The sequence below is a fragment of the Mustela nivalis genome (genome assembly GCF_964662115.1).
Source record: "Mustela nivalis genome assembly, chromosome: 5".
Taxonomy (NCBI): domain Eukaryota; kingdom Metazoa; phylum Chordata; class Mammalia; order Carnivora; family Mustelidae; genus Mustela; species Mustela nivalis.
This window is the reverse complement of record NC_139024.1, coordinates 49,986,826-50,005,747: the sequence shown is the minus strand read 5'-3', so window position 1 is coordinate 50,005,747 and position 18,922 is coordinate 49,986,826. Positions and strand designations below refer to the sequence as shown.

Sequence of the window (18,922 nt, the reverse complement as noted above, 5' to 3'; positions counted from 1 at the left end):
TTCTGTTAGAATGCATTTCTCTGTGAGAAATGCCTAGTCATCCTTCTGGACCCTCTTCAAATGTTCCCTCCTCTGTGTTATGCTCTGAGATCCCAGCAGAAATATTTGCTCCCTCTGTGAGTGTCCTTAAATTTTATCCCTCTCTCTTCTATAAAATAGACCACATTGTATTGGTGAGTGGGAAATTCTTGAGGAGAGTGACGTCATACTACTCATCTCATTTACCTTTGCATTTCACCTAGTTCCTCTCCAGCCATCCTTCCACTCACCTTCATCCTTGTCATGTACATGTTCAAGACGCTTTACTCAAACCCATACAACCAGATGAGTTTTGGATTTCAAAACTTTCAGCACTTACTTAGAATGGTATTAGAGGCCATGTACCACATCTTACGGAATATTCCTCGCAGGTTCTGGGGTGACACTTCAAAGCTGAATACATCACAGTTTCTTCAGTGAAAGAAATGAGTATTTACATTAAGTGGGATAAATAAAAAATGCACATAGCCTTGTATCCATTCAGGTCATGTTTTGCAACTAAATGAATTTAGGATTTTTAGAACTTTTTGGATTTCAGATTTAAAATAAGAGGTTGTAGACCTTTAATAGAAGCTCAATATGTGCTTATTGAACTGAACCCAAGAAGACATCCTCTCATTGCTGTTTCCATTAAATTTCCTTCTCACTTAAAGTTATTAAAAGCAGCTTTTTTAAAGCTGCTGGATACAACTGCTTTTTACCAGAAGCCAAGATGAACTGCCAAATCACCAGATTTCCTTACTCAATTCCTAGAGAAAGAGATTATACTATTTTGCTGCTTCTCTGAATGTCAGTCCTGTGTAGGAAAGTCTATGTCAATATATAAAAATTTCAGAGCCTTGGAATAGTCAAATACAATAATTTACAAAATCTGAGGCTAGCAAATTGCTTAAACGTGACTTTTCCTTGATTTGTACCTTGCTAATAATAATCTTGGGCATGTAAATTAAATCCCCCAAAGAGATGGAATCATATTTGATGGCTAGAAGCATTTTAGAGGGCACCTAAGTTCCCTTCATTTAAAAAATGATGAAACCAAGGCTCAGAGATGTTGACTGACTTTCTCAGGTTCACATAGTAGGTTAGTAGCAATGCTGAAACTAGAATCAAGATCTCTAAAGAGTCCCCTTTTCTCTATGCTATCTTGCCTCAATAAAATAGGAGTTCCTCTGACCATGATCCTTTAACCCTACTATCCCAAAGGCATAGTTATCCTATTCTATTCTCTGAAAAACTGCATTGCATGCATGGTACACTTCCTGATTCTGCATACGAGAACTGTCATTTGAAAACAGTGATAATAGTAGCTTTCTCTTAACTGAGCCTATAATATGTCAAAGTCTCCACTTGGGGCCTAATAAAAGGAACATATAAATGGAAGATAATATTACCACAAGCAATTGTGGTTCTAACAGGTATACACTACAGACTTAATAAAACTATTTTTGAAATATTTTTAGTTTTTTTAAAAGTTACACTTACAGTGAAATAAAACATATTAGGCTTATTAATCAAATTCTTAATATAAAATGATTCCAGAGTTCAAGACCCTTATAACCACCATATTGAAATAATGTCAATGAATAATATATTTAAATGCTACACACACAGTGTACTGTGTGTATATAATATATGTACATATAAATGTAAATAATATATTCATTTACATATTATAAATGTAAATAATATATTTAAATGCTACACAACAGTGCCTGGGTGGCTCTGTTAATTAAACTTCTGCCTTCAGCTCAGGTCATGATCGCAGGATCCAGGGATCTAGCCTGGCATAGGGCTCCCTGCTCAGCAGGAAGTCTGTTTCTCCCTCTTCCTTTTCCACTGCTACCCCTACTTGTACTCTCTCTCCTCCACCCCCTCTCTCAAATAAATAAAATCTTTAAAAACAAATAAAAAATGCTACACACATTTTGATTTGCTGTCTCTCTCCGTAAATAGGGATTTTAAATTAAATTCTTATCATGGGGGGCACCTGGGTGGCTCAGTGGGTTAAAGCCTCTGGTCATGATCCCAGGGTCCTGAGATGGAGCCCCATGTTGGGCTCTCTGCTCAGCAGGTTGCCTGCTTCTCCCTCTCCCTCTGCCTGCCTCTCTGCCTACTTGTGAGCTGTGTCTGTCAAATAAATAAATAAAATCTTTTAAAAAATTCTTATAATGAAATTTAAATATGAGAAGATCATTTCAAGGAAATAGTTATTTTAATGTATATACCATGAAACTTGAACATGATTTTTAAAACATCACCTTATTTAAGGAGTTGCAAATATTTCCCCAAGTAATAGGAACCATTAAACTTTATAAACTTTAGAAAGAAGTAATAGCTTCTTCAGCTGAGTTTTATCTACAGAAAAACTAAGTTGCAGTAAGGGGGAAGAAAAAAATTTGCATCTCTGTTTCCTATCACATCACAGTATCCACAGAGGATTTCCTCCTCCACAACCACCCTCTTCCTTCCTATTTTGGGGAAAGTGAAGAGAAGTAGGACAGAAGTGTAGTTGTGAGTTCACACCTGCCCAGAGAATGTGAACATGCAGGGGATGTGAAAATTAAGAAATGCACTACTGGGCATTTACCCTAAAGATACCAATGTAGTGATCCGAAGGGGCATGTACACCCAATGTTTAGAGAAGCAATGTCCACAATAGCCAAACTATGGAAAGAACCTAGATGTCCATCAACAGATGAATGGATGAAGATGTGCTATAAATAGACAATGGAATACTATGCAGCCATTAAAAAGTCTTGCCATTGCAACAACATGGATGGAACTAGAGGGTATTATGCTAAGTGAAATAAGTTAATCAGAGAAAGACAATTATCATATGATCTCTCTGATATGAGAAATTTGAGAGGCAGGGTGAGGGGTCTTGAGGGGAAGGGAGGGAAAAAAATGAAACATGATGGGACCAGGGAGGAAGAAAAACAATAAGAGACTCTTAATCTCAGGAAATAAACTGAGGGTTGCTGGGAGGGTTGGGAGGTAGGGATAGGGCGGCTGGGTTATGGACATTGGGGAGGGTATGTGCTATGGTGAGTGCTGTGAATTGTGTAAGAGTGATGAATCATGGATCTGTACCCCTGAAGTAAATAATACGTTATATGTTAATGAAATAAAAATATTTTTTAAAAAAATTTAAAAAAATAAATGAATAGTTTAATGTGTCAATCTCCCTCCACTTTAGGGCATTTGAACTACAAACAAAAGAATCTAAAGATGTTCTCCCATCAGTTTCTTCCTTTAAAAAATAATGATTATCTTTAGTGAAAACATGTGAATGAACCCCTCCAGTCTAAGTGATTGTTGATTGGAAGTAAAATAAACAATTAGGCATCCTAAAGTACCCTGTAAAATGTCTTGTCATCAAACCACTGACAACGGATTTAGTCCCTCTCAGACCTTACAAGGCAGAGATCCAAATGGATGGAATGAATATACCCAAAAGAAAATACTATAAGAATCCAAGAAGAAGGTCTGCCCCATTGAGCCTCCTGTGGGCAAGAGGCAATCAAAGCATTGATTCTTTCATAACCACAATGAGTTTTATTTGGGTTTCTTAAGAGAATGGTATAGCTCTATGTTTTCATTTGACTAATGATCAAATTCCCCAACCAATGTAATTAGAACAACTAGGTCACTGAGCACTCTTAATTAACAAGAAATTCAAAGCCAATTTCATACACCACCTAGGTTTAATTTTCCATTCATCCTGCTGCTATTAATTTGGAGGCAGTAAAATCACTTCTGAGATGTTTTGCCAAAAGACATTTTTAGCCAAATTTATCTTTTAAAATGGCCATTGGCACATAACAATTATTTCCACCCTCCCCCAACATACACAGACTTCAAGTATCTCTGTAACCATGCTATGTGAAATGACTTATTCTATTGTTTACAAGAATAGCCAGTACAAAGTGAGACACACCAACTTGAAGTGTCAAACAGGCAAAGATAATGTGGAGAAAAGAACTCAGTAAAAATAAATGCAAGGATTTTTGTTTTGTATTTCCCCCTGCTCTATCTTCAGTACCTAGGACAGTAGCTGGCACATACCAGGCACTCTGCAAAAATTTATTGACAGTGTAACTGCCTTGTTCTTTATCATTCACACTTGCCATGTAGTCCCAGGTATTGCCTTTCAAACTCCATTAGCCTTCTCTACCAGACACAGCCAGGGAGGCATCAACCCTACAGGGTGGTGCCACAGAGCGCCACTTACAGACCGTCTCTAGTATCACCACAACATGAAACATCTGCTAGCCCCAGACATTGCACTCTGTATACTAAGCTGGCTTTCATAAAAGTGTCCCCCACTTCAGTTCAAAAGCTGCCTAGAAGTCACTTTTTTTTATGCCCATGTGAACAACTGAGATTTGTTGTACAGTGGCATAGATTCAATCAGGTGATGGAACCCACAGAATGAGTTAAACAGAAAAGGATGAATATAAAAAATAAACTATGATTAAAGAGTGACTATAAAATATAAGGAAACTCTATTTCGTACTCTAGGGCTGAGAGAGAATACCCAAAGAACAAACTTGGAGGGGAGGACAGGTCCCCTTCCTGAGGCTGAGGTTCAGACTTCACGGAAAAAGGTTTATATCAGCCCATAGTAGAACAGAAGTTTGCTGGTTTGTCCAGCCTGGAACTGGTCTGCAGCCTCACGGGCAAGCAAAAGGTTACCCTCCAGAATGGAGGCAAAGAACAGGTGATTAGCACCAGTAGTGTGGACACACAAAAGTAATGAGAGCCCTCTAGGGTGCAAAGGGAATCTGGGAGCCAACAGAGTTGGGTGGCTTTGGGACACTGGTGCTGGCAAAAAGCCTTTGGGACATCAGTTCCTGTTTCAAGAGGGCTACAGAAATACTATCACTAGACAAAGGCTGCAAAGTGGCTGAGAATACTGAGACCATGGCTGGGGCAGAGACCCACCACAGACACCACCGAGACTGTCCACCCCTACTTCCATTTGCCACAGCAGGGAACAGCAGGGGGGCACATTCCCTCCAAAGCCCTTTGCTGAGAAAACTTAGTAATATGCTTACTAAGGAGAGATGGCTAAAGGAATCACCTCTATTATCATGGGGCGTATATTAAAGAGTAAATCTGGAGCTAAAAGGCAACAAATTAATAATAACTGTTACTTTGAAAAATAACATCATGTACTTGTTTTTGTGCATGCAACAAGTGACGTGTACAAACATAAGTCCCACCTGGGACATAAAGCAAGCTCTGGAGAACTGTTTCCCTGAGGAGGCATTTCCTTGGAAGTTACCTCAGAGTGAACTCTCAAATTGGGGGTATGTCTAAACTTATAACCAAATCAGGTTTGGAAACATTTCTTCTGAAATATATCCAGACAGGTACCTATAATAGTCAATTGTCCTAAATAGCAGTAAGACTTTACCAACAGTATAATGATTATAATTATCAGAGACAATCAGTCCATTCCCATTCTCCTGATTCTGACATTTATGTCAATGGTGAAATTGTCTAAAAGACATTGTTGGCTTTTTTTTCCTTTGTTACCTAAAATTACAATAACTCAATTTTGTTCTTCACCAATGAAAGTCTCACATATGTCATGCCAAACTACTTCCTACATCCATTGCAGTGTAAAAACCAACCCTCATTGTTTAGACCCTTAGGTCAAAGGGTCCTTTGATTCTTAGACATAGAAAGTATACATACCTCCAACAACAAAAAGCATTATAATCCATTAAGTTAAGAATTGGCAAACTTTCCAGGGAGTTTCTATATATCTGAAAATATAATAAGGGAAACAATACCAACATTTTTATTTCTAGAAATTCCCCTCATCTCCAGATCTTAGAAACAGGTTCCTTGGGAAGTCAGTTTAATCTTTCATATATACCCTTTGGTTTTCCTGAAAAATAACAATTCCTGAAAATACAAGACTGCCTCAAACCTTTAAGCACAGAAGAAGAAAATGAAAGGAATCCATGTTTACTCTAAGACAAATCAACTCTAGAGTTTGTAATCTATCCATCTTTTCCTAAAATAAGTAAATAAGAAACTCTTCAGATTACTTTGTGACTCTGGAGCTTTGGGAGGACCTAGAAGGCCAGAGTCCTATTAAACATTCTTCTATGACATAACCTGAGGAATAAACTCAAATAAAATTTTTGGAAATATTAGAGTGTAAAGTGAAATGTTTCTCCTCTAAGAGTGAATATCATCTTTAAAGACAAAAAATTGGGCCCCCATCTTGAATTTTCTGGACTAATCCTTTTTATACCAGGCTTCCTACGTATCCCCTTAGTGTACTTAGTATCCTCTTCTGGACTAATCCTGATTATACCATGTTTTCTAAGTATCCCCTTAGTGCATTTCTAAATGTATTTATTTTAGAACAATTTTCAGTTAGATTACCCAGGTACCATTGTGGAGGAAGATTTCAATTCCTCTTGAAAAGAGGCTTGATAAATTGCTTTTTTTTTTAAGATTTATTTATTTTTGAAAGAGAGAGAAGGTAAGGGGGTAAGAAGCAGAAGGAGAGGGAGAGAGAGAGAGGATCTCCAAGTAGACTCCCTGTGGAGCGAGAAGCCTGACACACAGGCCTCCATCCTAGGACCATGAGATCGTGACCTAAGCTAAAACCCAGAGTCGGTCACTTAACCAAATAACCCACCCAGGAGTTCCTGATAAATTGCTTTTTATTGGCCAGGGAAGGCCTGGAAAAACTTGGTGAAAGTTAACAAATTATGCTTTCAATTTATAAATTTTTATATTTTCAACTGTTCATTTATGAAACAGTTGTCAGAACCTCCATTTTCTTACAGCCACAAGAACCCCTTGTGTAAATACCTGCAACATCTAACAGTCAATGAAGCACTAGAAGCAAAGAACATAGGTTTTGATGAGTTATGCCACATGTGCAGTTCAAACACTAACTAGCTGGGAAAGAGTATGCCACTTAGACCCTAATCTATGGGTGTGTTAATCTCTACTATTCAAACTCTGGGCTCTTTTTAATGAATCAGGGGCCCTTATTGATTTCTTATTATCTATTACATGATTTATAACCAGAACCAGTGAGTGTCCATTTCTCAAGAGTCAGATAATGGTTATAACTGCATAGCTCTACTGGAGGACGGGGCTATATCCAAGTTTAAGAGTTCAAGAGCATTACTTTAATAAAATTTTCATTGATTAACCACATGTAATGTATCTACATGTAAGTGTAACAAGATATTAAATTTTACTTTTCCTATTTTCTCGGACTTTCTGCAGAATAATCAGTGAACATCACTTCTGGATGACACATTATGATACCAAGAACTAGTTCTGAAACCCTTGGCTCACTTTTAAGCCTCACTGTGCAATAGCAGAGGGAAAGGGGCCATTTGCCTCATCTAAAGCTAAGGAAGATAGCGTTAGTGAACCACCCAGAGAGCTGGAGTTTGGAGTATGCAATCTTGTGACTAACTGGCACCCGGAAAATTTGACAGTCAGAAGGATGGCTGCAGTTTCCCCTGAAAAGGAGAGAAGAGATGGCTAGGGTGGAAATAGGAGTGAGCTGCATTTCCATGAACAGCAAGGTGAATGTGCTTGTTTCCCATGAACCAGATATGGGTCTGACAAAAAGCACACCTAAAGGAAAGCATTCCCAAAATGATTGCAACAGTCTGATGGGATGGATCTCTAGAGAGAAATCTGAAGCAATGAGGACATTATCTAGAACAAATACAAATACAGCAACTGGAAAAAACACTGCACAGGATAAAGTCAGTATTTGGACACCTGCCCCAAGCGAGAGCATTTTAATAGCCAAGAGAAACTTTTTAATTCACCCAGTTCTATACAGTTCTATATCTTTTGCTTCCTTTACCTGTCCCATCCCTTCTCCATTCTCCCCTACCCCAAAAGGCTAAAAGCAGAATGGGGGAGGAGGAAAGTACCAGAGGGGGTAATGAAAAAGATACACTGTACTCCTCAGTGTATCCACTGCACAGCATAGAACCCAAGTCAAGTCTGACCTGGAGGAGAAACACTGGATTGCATGAGATTGTGAAATTTTGATATTAGACAAGACTAGACTTTTCAACTCCTAAAAAATGACATAGTTCTATTTATTAATACCTGAAAGTAACTGGGAAAGAGAACCAAACAAAGACACAAGGCCAACTAGGGAACAAAATACCAACTTTATTAACAGCTGGACGAAGCCTATTGAATACCTCAAAGCAGTGGTCGAATGAAAACTGGATGGAAACTATATCCTGTACTGGAATCTCTAAATGAAGTTTCTTATTTCTTTCCCACCTCACCACTGAGTCTGTGGGTACATCTCCCCCAGATATGATGGTGGGTCTTTACTGCTGCAATCTAAGGAAAATCCCCATCATAAAACATGAACATCAATGCAGCAGCAGAGAGACAGCAGGAAAAAACATATTTGTCCCCAGTGTCCAGCACTGTACAGCATGCGTTGTCTCATCTATATCTGGGAAATAGTCCAGTACAAACTCCCATAAGGAGAAGAAGTACCTGCAGATCTTCCTGTAGGAGAGGTAGGGGTCCTGGGGTAAAGGGTAGGGAATGAAGGCAAACTCATAGGACTGGTAGAGCCTGGAGGTCCTCAGGAGCTGGGTCCTATCTCAGGCTCCACAGGAAGCTGAAGGACTGCCTGGTCAGGATCATACCTCATCCTTTAATATGGTGGCATTTTACCACATTTCCTTAGTAGAAAAATATGGTGCTGTGTCCGACCAATCTGAGCATATTTCTTCCTTGTGCAAGGGCAAATCTTTGGAAGGAAGGGAAAGGGGGAGGAAAGTTTTCTCTTCTGAGGGACAGAAACAGCTCCCATAACCTTATTTGATGGCTTTTTGGAAAACCGCTTATAAAAATAAACTTAGCTCCTTTGATGAAATGACACTTATGAACTAGAGTGAATAATGTGTGTGAAGTCACCTGATTAATAGCTCTATTCCCTACTTCCCTTTTTGCTCTGAACACTTAGTGTTTGCTAATGATGCAATTCCATTACCCAAGTCTCTGGCAATTTAAACCTCATTATGTCTTCTTCTGATCTACTCTAAGAAGCCTCAAATAATAAGACAGCTCTTCACAAATACCTATTTTATGGGCAAAGCTCATAGGAGAAAATAAATGTATTCCAACTTGTGGTAATACCAAGCTTAACAGTATTATTAAATACCTATGTGAAATTCACAACCTGAGTCTGGACCAAAATGACACCAACTGGAGTGAAAAGTTTCTAACTTTTCAGATTCTTCACATATATCAATGATAATGATGATAGCACACCTTTTTCTCTTTTTTTAAAGATTTTATCTATTTATTTGATAGAGAGAGAGAGAGAGAGAGAGAGAGAGAAAGAGTACAGGCAGGGGGAGTGGCAGGCAGAGGGAGAGGGAGCAGGGAGCCTGAAGTGAGGTTTGATTCCAGGACCCTAGGATCATGACCTGAGCAGACACTTAACCAACTGAGTCACCCAGGGGCCCAAATAGCACATCTTTACTGTTTATCATCAACCAGGCAGTCAGCTAAGCACTTTATATACTCCATACTGTCTATATCCTTTATATACCCACAACAACCTAGAATCCCTTCTTTTTTCATCTCCCAGAGATGAAATAGTTTAGCAATTATAAATTACTTATCCAAAAACATACAGCTACAAAGTGGTCCAAATCAGGTCTTTAAGACTTAGACCAAAATGCCTCACGTTAGAACGCAGATTATCTGGAGTTTTGATTCTTAGATCGCTACTAGTTAGATCGCACTTAGATTGCTAGTGCCTTAAGGAAATCATGTTTTATATTGGTGATATAAAACAATATGCATGCCTGTTATCAGTTGTTTTCTTACTGACAATTACTACCTAAATATGAGGAGTCATTTTGAGATATCTTAAAGCCAAGAATAAATGAAAATGTTTAAATAGCTCTTTATCAGTCTTCCAGGAACCTCTGGTAATTAACATTATTTTAAGCTAGTAGCTTAAAATGTTGGTTTTATTTATTATACTAACTATGTCCTTCTGTGTGGGCAGTATAGTTTTATTGTGTTTTATATTTCTGATAGAAATTTTATTTTAATAAAATTCTTCTTAGAATAGAAGGTGATATGTTTGTGTATACGTTGTCTTGCTGTATGTTAAATGTTTATATCAAATGGTAACAAAATGCCTTCTGCCTTTTGTTGCATATATGTATATATCCAATATTCCCATCAAGATCCAAAGGAAAAAAAAATACAAAGAACAAGAACCTCATACTTGCCTTCATGACAGCTAATATGGAGAAATCTTAAAGGGTATTAAATACAGCATAGTTGTTTTATTTCATTCATAAGGATTCAGAAGAGAAATAATATGACTCCTATAAAAGGTAACAATAGATTAGGAATGATTAGAAACGTCTCAGTTGGTTCCTCTTACAGCTAAAACGTACTTAGTCCAGCTCTACCTCCTGATTTCTTTAAAATCTGAGTGTTCTATAAATATATACCCTAAAGTAATGGTGCAAACAAGAAGCAGCCAAAGCCCTTTTGCTGCCAATACCCCACCTCAAACAGCTTTGGTAGCACTGAACGTATCATAGGGACATCATCTGAAGATCTGTTTGGGAAACTGGTACCCTAAAGTGCCAGTTCTGGAGAGGCTCAGCAGAACCAGAGGACCCCAAGAGATACCAAGAAGGCCTGGCCTCTGAGTTCACATACTTCTTCCCTACTCTCTTTCTTTCCTCTCAGCTTCCATTCAGCCTCCAAGAATTCACTGAGAGTCACAGCTTCACTGAGTGCCACTGGACAAGAAAGAATCCTGAGTAATTGTATCAGAACTAATGCACATTCTTTGGTAGCACAGCCTGGAACTCAGGGTGGCTCTGGTGGCATCCTTCAATAACCTGCACCAATTCCTTTCTCCTTTTCCAAATCCTGAGCAAACATAGGACTCTCAAAGCAAAATTAGAGAAGTTTTCCTTGGGGGATGCTGCCTGGGTCCCTACAAGGCCCCTGTCCCCAGATGTTGAAGCAAAACATCAGCAGTACTGGGGATCCTGACTTGTTACTTATTGCCATGGGAATTTCTGAGGTGTTTTTCCAACTTTATTGGGGAACATACCAGAAATTATCCTCCTTGGCTTACTTTCTAAGCACTTAAATGTGGTTTACGAAGTACAAGACCTGAAGGAGTTCATCTGACCCCATCCAGTGCATCTCCCCAAGGCACTCTTCCTGTGCAAGTCTAAGTGAATGGGATGAGCTGAGCTGTTAGGTTTGTGTTGATTCTATTGCAGCTCAAGGCACAAGCCCATCTCACAGAGCCCTGGCATCTTCCAAGCTGCTCCCAGACTCCTCTTCCTGGCACACGGGTACGAAGGACACAGTCACAGAAAAGGCCAAGCCTTGGAGAGGTAAGAAAATGTCAATTTACATTGCAAAGGTGTTTTTACCTGTTTCATGAATGCATATCCTTTGCTCATTAAACGCCCATCTATAATCAGCTCTGATGTAGGATCAACCTCATCCACCTCTCACAGATTTGCCTGAGAAGGTTTACCCCCCTAATCTCAGGCTGCCTCACATTTGACTGGCAGAATTTTTAGCTGAGTATTCAGCCATAATCACCACTTCATTTGATCATTTAAATAGAGGAATGATTTTTTTTTTTCTCTTGACTCCTTTAATCTTCTCCTTATTAACAAAAAAAGTCCTTAGGTCAGGAGGTTGGCAGGGATATCTAGTGAATTACTGATCTCTTTGGAGAAAAGCTCTGTATAAACACAAGGTATTATTGCATCTGACCATTCTAAAACCAAGCTTTCTGCCCTTTACAAAACTTTCATCTCCTTTAGGGCTTTATGAATAATTGAAAACACCATATTTGTGTCTTCCTAAGTACTTCCTACATAGTAGTACAAGATAGTTTAGTAGAGTGGAGACAGATTGCCTGGGCTCATATCCCAACTGTGGTAATTTCTAGGCTTCTTAACCTTTCCGTGCTTCAGTCCACTTATATGTAAGATGGTCATTTAATAGGGCTTCTCTAAAAAAAAAAAAAAAATTGTGCAGAACAAGTTAATATACATAAAGCAGTAGAATAGTCACTGGCACGGGTTTGGATTCAATGTTAGCTATGATTTCTTAGAAAAAGCTGCTTAAAACTGACACAGAGCAGGAACTGGACTCAGGCTCCCTCAACCCTAATTCCCAAATGCAGCCAGGATTCCAGGAGAGTTAAGTCTATGCCCTTTAGCAGCGTATCTTGCAGGAATGGTGAGGGATGATGCTTACTACAATAACCGGCAAAAACTAGACAAGTCTGTGCCAAGATGGACCCCAGTACTGACCTGTCACCAACTTTTTCCCTCATTATAATACTAAAAACTAAGCTTGTGATGGAGATTTAACATACTAATTAGACATGCAACACATGAAGAAGCATAACCTTTAAATGGGTACGTGCTAACAAATCCCTACCACTCCATGCTTAGATGTCATGTCACCCTTTTCCCACCCAAGTTTCTTTCAAATGCTCTTCCTCACCTCTACTCAGGGGGGGGTCAGCCTGAGGATTCTCTCCCTTGTACTGCCTCCATTGTGCTTAAGCATAAGCCCTGATAAAGCCTTGCCTGGAACTCCCAGTTGGCCTCTTACCAATTTCTATTGTTTAGAGAGCCAAGAGCTTGGTCCAGTATCAAAATGGTATAACTTAAAAATTCTTTTAAAAAAACTTTTAAAAAAATGAGGTTAAACACTGAATTTTTACTCTCTTTGGAGTTACCCATCATCAGGGGGTGTCGATATCAGCAATAAGCTCCACGTGTGTCACCTTGAGAAAACCCTTTACTTTTTCTCTTGAGTTTCAGTTTCCTGGTCTATAAAATGGAGACAAAAGTGATGCTTACTTCAAAAGATTGTGTGTAGCAAATGAGGCAAATAATGGGAAACTGTGTGGTGAAATTCTGAGACCTGTCACCTAGCCCAAAGCCAGAAGAATAATGCCTGACAAGTCAAGTCAGGTAATATAAGGCCAACAGGGTTGCTCTTTGCAAGGCCATAGTACTAATCATCAGGGGAACAAGGTCTACATTTGCATCTCCAAAAGACATGGAAATGGCTGAGAAATAGAAGTCAATGTAGAGCAGAGAGGAACAGAATACAGAAGAATAATTTATTGACACAAATAGGAGAATACATCCAGTATTTTTTTTTCCTCAAACAAGGTCCTTCTAGTGTACAATATACCCTCATCTTTTCAATTATGTTACACAAATACAGGTTGGGATGAATAGCTGAATGCTGTCTTAAGAAGAGCTAGGTTCTCTAGTGAAGAAAGAAAGGAGATGGAAACATTGGGATTTCCCATATGAAAGAGGGCAAAGACCAGAGTGCAAGATGTCTAGAGTAACTGGCACTATCCTTCCTTGCCCATTTGAATCCTCATCCACTCCTCCCTCTAAGGGGAACACATTCAGAAGCTGGTCAAAGGGGCCTACCAATTCTGAGCATTGGACAGAGGAAAAACTGGTCTAATATTCATTAGTCAAACTGGTCTAATATTCATTAACATAGAATTAGTTTTGACAGAACATGGATGGGATTGACTGCTAACAAGCATTATTCAAGATTCAAATGTCAAGTTCAAAGCAGCAGGGGCTGTTCTGTCCTGGTCAGGACCACTTCTGTCAGAAGTTTCTAGGCCAGTGCATCTCAGTCTTACTTTCCACCTGTCTCACCTGGGGGTCTTGTTAAAATACAGATTCCTATTCAGTAGGTATGATGAGGACTGAGATGGAGTACTTCCACAAGCTTCCAGGTGATGTTGCTATTGCTGTGCCAAAGAGCAGATTTTGTGGAGCAGGGGTCTAGTTCTCTGGGTAAGTTCCTCAGGGAGAAAGGGTTTCGACAGTGAGTGACCTCAATCTGAGAGCCTTTATATGAGCTACAAGTTCATTTATTATCTTGCTAGATCTCTTTAGAACTCTCTAAAGGGTGAAAGGATTTGCTTAATTTCAGTCTCTAGGGAGGGAGTAAAACATTCTCATTCTTTCAAGAGGTTGTGTATTTAAAATAAGATATTAGACTTCCCTGCAGCTCTTTGTGAGAGTCCTGCACGCTAAAGACCAAAGAGCTCTTCAGGGCATGCCTTCCAGGCATGTTTTTCATAAATGAAAAGTTGGAAGCACCATATTTGTGTCTTCCTAAGTACTTCCTACATAGTATTACAAGAGAGTATAAGAGAAGGGAGACAGATTGCCTGGGCTTCCTGTGGAATCCTGTCACTGTTTCTATAGATCATAAGTGTATGATCTATAGAACATACACTGGGGTCAGAACACTCCGTTGTAACATAATGGGTTTGACAAATCTCTAAGGACTCTTTATGCTCTCAAGAGACATGATTCTAGGTTCTGGTTTCTCCCATCAAAGTATGAGGAATTTTTTTTTTTTAAAGATTTTATTTATTTATTTGACAGACAGAGATCACAAGTAGGCAGAGAAGCAGGCAGAGAGAGAGAGGAGGAAGCAGGCTACCCGCTGAGCAGAGAGCCCGATGCGGGGCTCGATCCCATGACCCTGGGATCATGACCTGAGCTGAGGCAGAGGCTTTAACCCACTGAGCCACCCAGGCGCCCCAGTATGAGGAATTTTTGTTTTAGTTGTTTTAATCAGAGGTAATGCACACTACTGAGAACAAAAGGGGGATGTCAATACAACCTGCTCTTCCTTTAGTGGAGGAGATGGCACCCCTTTTTGAGACACCTGCTTATGGTCACAAATTTAAATCTGGCATGCAGTTAACCAAGGGGGAAAAAAACCTCCCGCAAAGTTAGCTTTAAAAAGTTCTTCACAAATAGTCACATGAATTCATCCATTTTCGATGGTATAGACAAAATTAACTTTTTCTTTTTACCTTGAATACTAATGTATAATCATTTTTGAATAACAACAAAAAAGATATCTAAATATACCCACTAGCTTATCTTCACCTCCTTCAAAGTCTTCGCTCCCCCCTTTTATTTTCCAGTAACAATCACCATCTTCTAGCAGAATATTCTGCTAGAGTATTCTGCTAGAAGGTATTTGTGGTTTATTACCTATCCCCGTGCTAGAGTGGGCCTCCACCCCACGCAGGCCAGCATCTTTTTTCTCATTGTTGACTGAAAAACATAGAGTAGTGCTTGGTATATAGAATGAATTAAAAAAAAAAAAAACTAAAAACTAAAACACCTAATATCTTCTAAACCCAAACCCCAAAAGTAAAATGGTATGAAGAGGAAAGGAGGGACACATTAATGCATATATAAATGCATATTGACTAAATATGTATAATATGCATTGTGCCTGCTAGATGATTAAAAGGCTTCAGAGTTTTAGAATAAGTTTTACTAGAAATTGTCTGATTAACTAATGTCAACCGTTTCACTGAAAAGATAAAATTCAAACAGAAAGAAGTAGCAATATTTGTAGTAAAGCAGCTTATAATAACTAATTTAATGATAAAAGAGCAGGAGCAAATGAAGGCAAACCTTTAATTTTTTCCATATTAACTATAGATATCTGCCTTATTCTGTTTGCTGGTATTTCTCCATCTCTGAAGAGAACAGGACTTTGACAGCCTCCCCAATACTGACAAAGCAAAGCCTCGTGTCATCAAGGACTCACAGATCTGTGAAGAGGCAATGGTGGAGATAAAAGTGGACATGAGCTCTATGCATGGAAGAAGCTCATGTCACCGACACCACAAGTAACTGAGCACGACCATCATTGCATCTGTTGGCTTTTCCAATCCATGAAACCGAAGTACACAGCTTTTGTGTCCCAGGCTTGTTTAAATTCCCCACTATGAAGCTCTTCATTCAATTATCTTCTGTGTGCTGGTGCCTTATGAAAGTCTTCTTTTATGCAGAATGTATGTTTTTTTTATTACTGCATTCATCTCCCAGTAATCCATTTAATAATAACAATTATAATAACATCTTGAATTTAAACAGTGCCTTCAGCACTACTTTCTCATCTGTCAGTTGCTATTTCTTTGATATTTTTCCTCTCAATCCTTACATATAAAATAGAAAGATGTGGAGGACAAAATTATAAATATTACTTTATAGGATAATTTAGTCAAATATGGTGACGCCCAGAACAAATTACTGCAGACCATTTTGTGATTTATGGTTTATGTGACAAACTGCTCTATAAAATAAAGGCTCAATAAAAGCCAAAAGGCCTTTGATAAGGGATCATCTGCTACAGACCATCAAGAGAATACAGGGCACATATTTTCCATGGGGTGGCATGGCGTGGAGGAAAGAGCATTCACTTTAGAGTCAGAAAGTCTATTAGTGAAATTGAAATTCTTGTTCTATCCTTACTAGAGGTGACCTTGAGCAAGTTTTTTAACTTCTTTAATGGTTAGTTTATTCTGCTGAAAGTTGAAGTGCAGATTAAATTAGGTAATATAAACATACAGTAGACACGTAGTATAAAGTAGTTGGCATTTTTGCTATTCTCTAAATCAAAAATGTAACAACTCTAACACCTTCTATGGTATGTTACTGCTAAGAAAAATGGTCACTATCATTATTAAACACATATTTATAGAGCATTTAGTATATGATAGATTATTTTTCACAAAAATAGAATGTATGTTAAGATAGGTTATTTTATTACCTTATCATAGAGATAACGAGACTGGGAAAATGGTATAAACTTTTTCTTTTTATCTTGAACACTAATGTATAATCATTTTGAATAACAACAAAAAAGATATCTATCTCAATATACCCACTAGCTTATCTTCACCTCCTTCAAGTCTTCGCTCCCCTCTTCTATTTTCCAGGAACAATCACCATCTTCTAGCAGAATACATAATGTAGGTATTTCTTATGTTTATGGTTTTTTACCTATCACTTTTCATGACCTAGCTGCAAGCCTCCAGGGGTTTCTCAGTGCAGTTGGAATAAAATCCTGACCACTCACCGTGGCTCACCAGGCCATGGAAGAGCCGGTCCTTCCTTCCTCTGTGACTCATCTCCTACCAGCACATCCTCACCCTATGTTTCCAAACTCAACAAGCTTGTTCTCTCTGTATAGATTCCCTAAACTAACGGCCTCCCTTTCCCTACTTCAATACCCATTTTTGCATGGCTGTCTCCTTATCATTCAGATTTTAGAATAAACTCCATTTCCATAAAGGCCTTTCTCAACCAGCCAACGGACAGTAGCCAATGGATTATTCTCTGTGACATTACCCAATGTTAATTTTCTGCAGTTCTCACTCCCTGATTACTGTTCTTATTTAGCTATGCATTTGTATGTTGTCGTTTCCCACCCCCCCATCCACCATACACACACACACACACACACACACACTCAAATGTCAGCCCCAGGATGTTGTCAAGGAACCTTAATAGCTGTATTCACTTCTGCATCCCCAGTTCTTAGGATACTTTCTGGCCATATTTGGTACTTGTAAATATTGTTGACTGAATTAATGAATACATGAACAAGTCACCTTAATCTCTTTGATGTTGAGTGGCTTTCTTTGTGTTCAAGCAAAACTTAAATTTAGTTGCTTTCTCCAGTTTAGGAGGCTTAGAGAACAAACAGTGCAACTCATGTATCAAACATCCTTTATTTGTTAAAACAAAGTAACTAACTCACCCCTTAGATTTTCGAATGCAAAAGACTGAAAGGATTGCGTCACATGCAAAAAATCCACCTCCTTCTTCTCTCCTGTGACAAAGTTACTTATTGCATATTGGTTTCTGTTATATCTATTCCAGTCTTGGTTTAGGGCAGAGGGTATTTTTTAATTCCCATCCTCCACCATGGATCTCGCTACTGCAGCTCCCTCCATGTGCCATTCTGCCCTGTGTGGTCTGCACTGGGAGGACACCCTGCACTGATAGTGACTAAGACACCACCCCAGGCTCTTTGAGCTGTTTCTAAACTTCCCATTTCTGGTAACCAATGTCTGTGACCAGCTGGTAATGTCTCTGTAGTGTTTCCTCCTGGGATAAGAATACTATACTGCGTTGTAATGGGAATTAAATGAGATAATGCACACAAGGTGCCCGGAACAATAAAAATTGTTCCTAATTCTGCATACATGTTTGGAAAGAGATGAATGGATGAATGTCAAGAAAGAGAAAGATAGGGGCACTATGGTGACTCAATTAGTTAAGTGTCTGCCTCGGGCTCAAGTCATGATCTCAGGGTCCTGGGATTGAGCCCCACATCAGGTTGGGCTCCCTGCTCAGTGGGGGGTCTGCTTCTCACTCTCCCTCTTCCCTAGCTCATACTCTACCTCTCTCAAATAATAAATAAATAAATAAATAAATAAATAAATAAAATCTTTAAAAAGAGAGAGATAGAAATATCAGAAAATTCTTAAAGTTCCATAATGGTAAACAGTTCTCTGGTAGACACAAACTTTCCCTGCCTAGGATGCCTTAATAAATAATTAACCTTATAGCTGTTTATAGTGAAGAGAGGAATCCTGTCATATAGCAATAAATTATTGCTCTAATATAAGGAACAAAATGGAATAAGGTTTATATTTTTAAAAGGTATATATTTTGGATTTTTTTTCCAAAATAATTCAAACAACTTGCAAAGAGACTGTCTTAAATAAATCTCCACACATTGTAGGCCCTTCAGAACACACTGCGGAATGTAGCTAAGTGGTAGAAGCTCCAAAACAGGGTAGCAAAGAGAGCAAGATGGGGACAATGACACATATGGGCAATAAGATTCTCTTCAAAGGAGTAGCTACAGTTGCCCAAAGTTAGAGAGTTTTGTCTTAATTATAGATACTATCAGTTCTAAATCAATTAAAATTCTTATACAATATAGAATTATTTTCAGTGTA

The 18,922-nt window shown here is 38.7% G+C and overlaps 1 long non-coding RNA gene across 1 annotated transcript in view; it reads right to left on the bottom strand.

Moving 5' to 3' along the window:
* Nucleotides 1–218: 218 nt before the first annotated feature.
* Nucleotides 219–18,922, bottom strand: part of LOC309864297 — a 316,849-nt gene continuing 298,145 nt past the window's right edge. Inside the window, exons 8-10 of the long non-coding RNA XR_014311439.1 lie at nt 11,168–11,450; nt 10,323–10,421; nt 219–450 (exon numbers count right to left, since the gene is read on the bottom strand). This is a non-coding gene — a long non-coding RNA (uncharacterized lncRNA). The remainder of the gene's footprint in view (nt 451–10,322; nt 10,422–11,167; nt 11,451–18,922) is intronic.